The sequence below is a fragment of the Ovis aries genome, chromosome 21 (genome assembly GCF_016772045.2).
Source record: "Ovis aries strain OAR_USU_Benz2616 breed Rambouillet chromosome 21, ARS-UI_Ramb_v3.0, whole genome shotgun sequence".
NCBI classification, from domain to species: Eukaryota; Metazoa; Chordata; class Mammalia; order Artiodactyla; family Bovidae; genus Ovis; species Ovis aries.
In genome coordinates, this window is record NC_056074.1 from 18961296 (window position 1) to 18971100 (window position 9805).

Consider the following 9805-nt stretch of genomic DNA (forward strand, 5'->3'; position numbering starts at 1 on the left):
TGTCCACACGTCCTCCCGTTTGGTCTGGGTCCCCTCCCAGGGACGCAGATTCTGACCCAGTTCTTTTTCTTCCCTTCCTACCCAGTCACATGTGGATCTTTCTTACAGGCTTGGTTGTTCACTAGCTTTTCTGCCACGTTCCGTCCTCTTAATCTGCCATCTTGATTCATATCCCTTTGCCTCTTTCCCACCCTTCTGGTATGACAAAAATAACCTTCATAAACTGCTTTTTACAACCATTTCTCTTGAGATAACTAGTCTCACAGATGATAATAGGATTTTATGATTCAGTAATTTTGTGAAACAATGTCTGATAATTCTTTATCCCAGAGATTAATATTGCATGATCTCACATTATAGGTACGAGAAATTCTTCAATGAAGATGCCCATTTATCTTTGCCTAACTTGACATTTATGAAGCTCTTTGACTCAATTCTTGTCTTAAAAATCTATTAGCATTGTCTTGGATTTGAAGACATCAATACAAAAACATATAGCTTATTTTTCATTTTATTAACTTCATTCTCTATAGGAAAAGAGAGTGAATGGCATTAAAATGTTTCAAAATGTTCATGCTGTTAGAGAGAAAAGCTTTGAAAAATATAAACTTATGATGTCGAAGTAAATGCTGTGGTTGCTATTACTATTTACGTTGAAACTTCATAGTATTTTGATGCATAAAGTTTTAAGTTGCAAGTAAAACAAGCAGGCAAATAAATGTCTATTGACTTCTCAAGTTATTAATAAAACTTGACTGAATATGGACGATTAAAGAAAGTAGCAGTGGATGACTGCATAAGGCAAGTGAATCTGTAAAGCCATTAATCTGTATTCGACTTACGCTTTTGTTCTTCTTTGATAATTTACTAGTTTTTATGTGATCATAGTCTACAACTTTCAGTCAGTACAGAGAATTGAAAGAAAAGCACAGCAAATGCAAGGCACAGTAAATTTGAGCTGTCTTACATTGAGTGTTAGAAACAATAAATAATTATGAATTCAAATTTTAAAATAGAAGAACATTTTTATTTAGCAATTCATTTTCAATATGAGCAAAACAGCCTGCCTAATAAAAAACATTGTCTGAGGCAGTGGAGGTGTAAATAGCTACTAGATCAGTATACAAATACAGCATTTGCATTCAACAAATACATTTAAGATTTTGAAAGAGCTTTTTAATTAATGGCTTTCTGTTTGTAAAGATAGCGAAAGCTTTGTCTTTCAACATGATGATAGCTCAATTTCAGAAACTAAAATGCTTTAAGCCTTTAAAAATTTTCACAACGCTTATAGACACAGTGTTTGTCAGTGGTGGCAGTTAGACTTTAATTGGAAATTCTAGAAAAATCTTCCTCTTCAAATAGGAAATAAAGTTCTTTCACAGCTTTCTAAGAGTTGTAAGTGAACCTATACAAATCTTTCAGTTAATTCTTCTCGATTGTCTCATATTTTTGAAATGTCCATATTCTAAGAATGTGAGACAGAAATGGACACTGCATATTTGTTTATGCCTCGAGAATGATAACATCTTCCTAAATGCTTAATTGAGCTTTCATCTGTGAATCAATCATCTGTTAGTTTTCTTTGGAATCTCTTTATAATAAAGCCATTACAAAATTTTTAAAACTATTTTTCACTCTGAATTACACATCCAGGCTTACATGTCAGAAGGACAATTATTTTTTAAGGAAAAACTATCAATTCTTTATCTCAAATATCAGCATTCAGGATATAAAATAAATATTTAAAATATTAACAATGAGTATATCTATATATTTATTCAATGTGAAACTTTACACAGGGTACCATATTCAAATTATACTTGTTTTACTTGCAAAGTTTTCTTTATTTCCAGATAATATGAAAATCACTTCTTCATTTTGAGAAACTTATAGTGGAAAAGAACAGAATCTATAGAGAATGAAATGTCTGAATTATAACTTCAGCCTTTTAATAGGTGTGATTTTGCCAAGTCTCTTACTTTCCTGTAATTTGAACTACTCATTGGTAAAATGAAGATAATTCTTAATTCAGAGAGCATCTATGTGGAAAAGAGAGGGTCCATACCTAATATACTAAAGTGCCTGATATATAAAGGTGCTTTATTAATGCTCCCTCTTCTAATGCATAGCATAATTTTGAAAATAAACAACTTGTGATTTTTCCCACATTCTTTCTTTGCATGTTAATAATGGCTTTGATCTTATAACCCATTCAGAACAGTTATTGCAACTACTGAATTGCAAGCCATTTCATCAATTCAAGTAATCATATGGATGAGTTGTCTATATAGGATACTAAAAATAGTAAATAACTGAATTTGACTTTATTTTTTTATTTTATTTTATTTTTACTTTACAATATTGTATTGGTTTTGCCATACATCAACATGAATCCACCAGGGGTGTACATGTGTTCCCAGTCCCGAACCCCCCTCCCACCTCCCTCCTCATACCATCCCTCTGGGTCATCCCAGTGTACCAGCCCCAAGCATCCTGTATCCTGCATTGAACCCGGACTGGTGATTCGCTTCTTATATGATATTATACATGTTTCAATGCCATTCTCTCAAATCATCCCCCCTCTCCCTCTCCCTCTCCCTCTCCCTCTCCCACAGAGTCCAAAAGACTGTTCTATACATCTGTGTCTCTTTTGCTGACTCTCATACAGGGTCATCATTACCATCCTAAATTCCATATATATGTGTTAGTATACTATATTGGTGTTTTTCTTTCTGGCTTACTTCACTCTGTATAATAGGCTCCAGTTTCATCCACCTCATTAGAACTAATTCAAATGTATTCTTTTTAATGGCTGAGTAATACTCCATTGTGTATATGTACCACTGCTTTCTTATCCATTCATCTGCTGATGGACATCTAGGTTGCTTCCATGTCCTGGCTATTACAAACAGTGCTGCAATGAACAGTGGGGTACACATGTCTCTTTCAATTCTGGTTTCCTCAGTATGTATTACTTGATTTATTTGTTGGTGAAAGGATCAAAATGCCTCAGAAGTAACCTAAGATTACAATAGCACTGATTTGGCTTTTAGATTAGGTGAGAAATCAGGGACCAGATGGTCTGACACAAAGAAGATTTTGCATTAGGAAATGCAAGGGCTGTTAGAAGACTTGAGTTAGAAGAGACTCCACAAACATGGTCCGGCTGGGATTTTTTTTTTTTTAATGCTTTTCATTCTTTATTTAAAAAAAATTTTTTTTTATTGAGGTATGATTGACATACAAGAAGCTGTACATGTGTAACGTATCTAACTTATTAAGTTTGAGGATGAGTATATATCCAGGAAACCATCACCACTATTGAAGCCATAAACGTATCCATCACTTCCAAAAGTTCCCTCCTGCCTCTTTTTGTGTAAAGGTTTTGACAAATTATTTTCTTTTTCACCTTGATATCCCAACAACTCACATCAGTAAAAATTCATGCTAATCTGGCCTGTTCTGAAGATAATGCATAGCAATTCATTTCATTCTTTTACTGTCAAATCAAATCCCACATTTATTTTCAATTCTAGATGGTGAAAAAGAGAATGTCCTACAGGAATTTAGAGGAATAATTTGGGAAAGGGAAATGGCCAAAGATCCTGCTGAATGAGATAACCTCAGGTCTCAATCCACTCTTCCCTTCATTCTCTCTTATTCCTCAAATCCTTTGATGAAAGTTTGCTGAATAGTAAGGTTGGAAGCTGAGCTATTTCAAATCCTAAAAGATGATGCTGGGAAAGTACTGCACTCAATATGCCAGCAAATTTGGAAAACTCAGCAGTGGCCACAGGAAAAAGTCACTGTTGACTCCAGTCCCAAAGAAAGGCAATGCCAAATAATGCTCAAACTACCACACAATTGCACTCATCTCATATGTTAATAAAGTAATGCACAAAATTATCCAGGCCAGGCTTCAACAGTGCATGAAGCATGAACTTTCAGATGTTTAAGCTTGTTTTAGAAAAGGCAGAGGAACCAAAGATCAGATTCCCAACATCCATTGGATCATCAAAAAAGCAAGAGAGTTCCAGAAAAAATATCTATTTCTGCTTTATTGACTATGCCAAAGCCTTTGACTGTGTGGATCACAATAAACTGTGGAAAATTCTGAAAGATATGGGAATACCAGACCACCTGATCTGGTTCTTAAGCAATAGTTAGAACTAGAAGTGGAACAACAGACTGGTTCCAAATAGGAAAAGGAGTATGTCAAGGCTATATATTGTTACCCTGCTTATTTAACTTATATACAGAGTACATCATGAGAAATGCTGGGCTAGATGAAGCACAAGCTGGAATCAAGATTGCCAGGAGAAATATTAATAACCTCAGATATGCAGATGACACTACCCTTATGGCAGAAAGTGAAGAGGAACTAAAGAGCCTCTTGATAAAAGTGAAAGAGGAGAGTGAAAAAGTCTTAAAGTTCAACATTCAGAAAACTAAGATCATGGCATCCGGTCCCATCACTTCATAGCAAATAGATGGGGAAACAGTGGTTGACTTTAATTTTTTGGGTCCCCAAATCACTTCAAATGGTGACTGCAGCCATGAAATTAAACGACCCTTGCTCTTTGGAATGAAAGTTATGACCAACCTAGACAGCATGTTAAAAAGCAGAGATATTTCTTTGCCAACAAAGATCTGTCTAGTCAAGGCTATGGCTTTTCCAGTGGTCATGTATGGATGTGAGAGTTGGACTATAAAGAAAGCTGAGCGCTGAAGAATTGACGCTTTTGAACCAAGGTGTTGGAGAAGACTCTTGAGAGTCCCTTGGACTGCAAGGAGATCCAACCAGTCCATCCTAAAGGAAATCAGTCCTGAATATTCATTGGAAGGACTGAAGTTGAGCTGAAACTCCATTGTTTTGGCCGCCTGATGCAAAGAACTGACTCATTTGAAAAGATCCTAATGTTGGGAAAGATTGAAGGGAGGAGGAGAATGGGGACGACAGAGGATGAGATGGTTGGATGGCTTCACCAACTCAATGGACATGAGTTTGGGTAACCTTCGGTAGTTGGGGATGGATAGGGGAGCCTGGTGTGCTGCAGTCCATGGGGTTGCAAAGAGTCAGACATAACTGAGAGACTAAACTGAACTGAACTGAAGTCTGGAAGAGGAAATTAAGTGGCCAGAACATAAAGGTTATGAAGAGTCTTGTTTACTATGTTAAAGAAACCTGGACTTTATAACAAAATCAATGATGTTATGGGTTATAAGCAATAGAGTTACATAAGCAAAATTGTGCCTTAGGAAATCTACTTTTGGAAAGGAAAATGATTTTAAGACAAAGATACTGGAACCAGAGAGAGGTTACTACACTAATATAGGGATTAGTACCAGTTGCCTGCACTTAGTGGCATGATGTAGGGGGAGAAAAACAGTGTTATCAATTGAAATTTTGGCCAAAGAGGTAATTTGTTGTTTAAGTGGAGATTTGGGGAAACCTTTGGCTTTAAAAAAAATTAAAGACGAGCTATTGGCAGATCTTTCACCTGCAGTCTTCTGAGGGAAAGAAGACTTCCCTGAGGGCATAGCAGTTAACCTGAGATCATGATGATACTACAAATACACTTAGGGTGGCAGATTCTAAAGGTGAGGGGATCTGGGATTCCCAATGACAGTGCTGAGCCATTGTGTTGGTGCTGGCTGCAAACTTCCTGGCTTTTGATTACGTGAGATCAACTAACCCCCTTTTGTCTATGCGGCTATAACTGGGGCTTTTGTTGCTTCCAGCTGAAACGATCTGATACAATCATCTAGATGCTTGATAGTACTATTCCTTGATATGAGGATGACCGGAGAAGCAATGACAGAGCTTCACCTCTGTACACTACCCCAGAATGAGTCGAAATACATTTTTTGTAGAATGGGAATTTAAGAAGAGGAATGAATAGTTTTTCAGTGCCAGGCTTGTTCATACTAGCTCCTGGAAGCTTATTTTAAATTTGGGGTAATATTGTGAGTTGGTAGTTAAAAATAGTCATTGTTAAAACTTAAATTGTATTACATTATATTAAAGACAAAGGTAATAAATACTCAAAATGCATCATCTTCAAACTATTTTACTCTCTTTTACTTTTGTTCTCTGTTGAGATTATATACATGCATAGAATCAGTATGCTAGCATATATATATATAAAGGTGAGCTGCTCACTATCTCTTCCCAGCTCTGCATTCAGTGACATCACATTGCTGGTTTGAAAATGGTGAGGCAAGGAGTAGTTACACTATGGAAATTAGAAGAAACTAAAAATCAGAAATTACTTTTTTTTTCCTGATTGTTTAAGAAACAAAATGTGAATAATACAGATCACATTTCAAATTATGTTACATCTGTACATTACATTGTGAAAGGCACACAGAACTGATGAAATACGCTTTCAGAATTTGAACACTCATCCGATTCAGCAAGGCAGTCACTCCTATCATTGACGAATGGGTGAACTTTTGACACATGTCTTAGTTGTTTCACTATGATCTTACTTGTTAATGAAAAAAAAAAAAAAATCAACCAACCATTCATGTCAGAACTACATGCAAAGAGCTTTTTGTTAAGCATTCACCAACATGCTGCTATTCCTTTTCAGAGATAAACTTTATAGACTGAAATTTGATAAGAGTTGCAATCCACATGGATTTCACAATTTGTCTTTCTGCTTGACTGTGTTTCAAAGAATGAAATGGTTTCAGGAATTTACACTACAGTCCGTAAACAATAAGATGGGCTCTGTTTACATTTGTCAGTCATGGATGGACTAGCTGACATACAGGTTTATTCTAGTTAGAAGTGGAGATCCATGTTTGTATAAAACAGATTTTTTTTTTTGCATATTGTTAGGCCCTATGAATTGTAGAGACCATTGTCATTATTAATGTATATGTCTTGAAATCATACCTTAATTGATTTTATTTACTGGATATCAATCTTAGCTTCATGCTTTGGAACATGTCTTGAAATCCTCACCCTCTGCCTGAGCCTGCACTGTAAACACAACTTCAACCACATTATATTATATTTCGGCTGTACAATGTAAGGTTCTAAGAGAGGTTGTTGATTTTTTTTGAATCTTGAAAGTGATACTAGCTTTTGAAATTGGGAAGTAAAAGAGAAAATATGGATTTAGGAAGGGCAGAGGAACCAGATCAAATTGTCAACATTCGTTGAATCACTGAAAAAGCAAGAGAGTTCCAGAAAAACATCTACTCCTGTTTATTGACTACGCCAACACCTGACTGTGTGGATCACAGCAAACTGTGGAAAATTCTTCAAGAGATGGGAATACCAGACCACCTGACCTGCCTCCTAAAAAATCTGTATGCAGGTCAAGAAGTAACAGAACTGGATGTGGAAAAACAGACTGGTTCCAAATAGGAAAAGGAGTACGTCAAGGCTATGCACTGTCACCCTGATTATTTAACTTATATGCAGAGTACATCATGAGAAATGCTGGGCTGGAGGAAGCACAAGCTGGAATCATGATTGCCGGAAGAAACATCAATAACCTCAGATATGCAGATGACACCACCTTTATGGCAGAAAGTGAAGAAGAACTAAAGAGGCTCTTGATGAAAGTGAAAGAAGAGAGTGAAAAAGTTGGCTTAAAGCTCAACATTCAGAAAGTGAAGATCATGTCATCTGGTCCTATCACTTCATGGCAAATAGATGGGGAAACAATGGAAACAGTGTCAGACATTATTTCGGGGGGGGGGGCTCCAAAATTACTGTGGATGGTGACTGCAGCCATTAATTAAAATTAAAAGATGCTTGCTCCTTGGAAAAAAAACAAAAAACAAAAAAAACTCTGTGACCAACCCAGACAGCATATTAAAAAGCGAAGACATTGCTTTGCTGACAGTGGTCCATCTACTCAAAGCTCTGGTTTTTCCAGTAGTCATGTATGGATGTGAGGGTTGGACTATAAAGAAAGCTGAGCACCGAAGAATTGATGCTTTTGAACTGTGGAGTTGAAGAAGACTCTTAAGAGTCCCTTGGACTGCAAAGAGAGAAAAAAAAAGTCCATTCTAAAGAAAATCAGTCTTGAATATTCTTTGAAATGACTGATTCTGAAGCTGAAAATTCTAATACTTTGGCCACCTGATGCAAAGAACTGACTCATTGGAAAAGACCCTGATGTTGGAAAGATTGAAGGCAGGAGGAGAAGGGGACAACGGAGGATGAGCAGGTTGGATGGCATCACCAACTCTATGGACATGAGTTTAAATTAACTCTGGTAGTTGGTGATGGACAGGGAAGCCTGGTGTGCTGCAGTCCATGGGGTCACAAAGAGTCAGACATGACTGAGTGACTGAACTGAACTGAACAAGAGCATTGCAGGGAGAATACCAAAGAAGCAATTACAATAAATATGTTTTATAAGTAGTAAAATCTAAAGAATTTTCTTTTATTTCAGCTTTCTAGAGTTAGAGTCACCAAATGAATATCCAGCTAATAAAGTTGTCGATGTTGTTCATTCGTGAAGTCATGTCCAACTCTTTGCAACCCTATGGACTACAGTGTGCCAGGCTTCCCTGTCCTTCACTATCTCCTAGAGTTTGCTTAAACTCAAGTCCATTAAGACAAAGATGCTATCCAACTATAGCAGAGATAATCAAGCAGTAATTTGTTCTTGCATTAAGAATAGATATGATGCATTGTTAAGTGTTATGATTAACTTCCAAATGTTTTAGCTTGACATAGGTTGATAGAAAAACTAATTTTCTTTGTATAGAACTTTTCAACCTTTCTGACTATTGATACTCTTCAAATATTTTGTTGCACGTTTCAAATCCCACAGCAATTTTCTTGACACCTCAAATTGGAATCACTTCTTATTTTCGATTTCTTTTCACACGGCACTTTCTGATATGAATTTCTTAGTGAACCTTGCCTTGTATAGTATTTCATTGTATATCTACCTGTCTTGCTATTCAGATAGGATGCTTCTTCAAGGAATAAATAATGTTCTTTCTTTTTCTCATCTTTTCCTTTTTTATCAGTTTGCTGTCTTGGACAAAACTGGTTATCTTCATATAATTTAAAAAACTGCATATGTATATTCATACTAATAACACTAACAACATACAGATAGAACTAAGTAAAGTGCTTACTTAAGACAGTAATCTGATAAGCCAAACTTTTTATATTGGTGTTGATATTGTAGTTTATTCAATTAATGTTTATTGGGCTCTTACCAGGTACAAGTTCTTACAGAATGCTGGGGCTCTGATGGTTAGCAAGATTGACTTAATCCATCTTCCAGTTGAATTTGGATGTCAAGTAGCAGAGAATGATTGTATTGTATTATAATTTTTGTTGCTTCCATAACAAATTACTACAAAAATAGCAGCTTAAAGTATACAGATTCATTTTGCTATTTGCTAGATTGCAACTGCAAATTTGAGAATCATTGACATTGAAAGTAGTTAAAGTGATAAGAATGATAGTGTCATACAAAGAAGTCCTAGGGCACATTTATAAAAAAATTCAGATGTTAATAATTATAGAAAAATAGAGGACTTCTCTCACGGTCCAGTGGCTAAGACTCCATGCTCCCCTTGCAGGGGCCCAGTTTCAATTCCTCGTTAGGGAACTAGATCCCACATGCTGTAACTAAGAGTTCGTATGCCGCCACTAAGACCTGGCAGAACCAAATGAATTTCTTTTTTAAAGAGAACTATAAAGATATAGAAAGGAATAACCCGTGAGGTAAAAGGAAAATTAGTGTGTGTTGTGTCCTTGGAATCATACGAAATTTAAAATGTATTCCTCTAGTACAAAACGAGGATTTGAGTG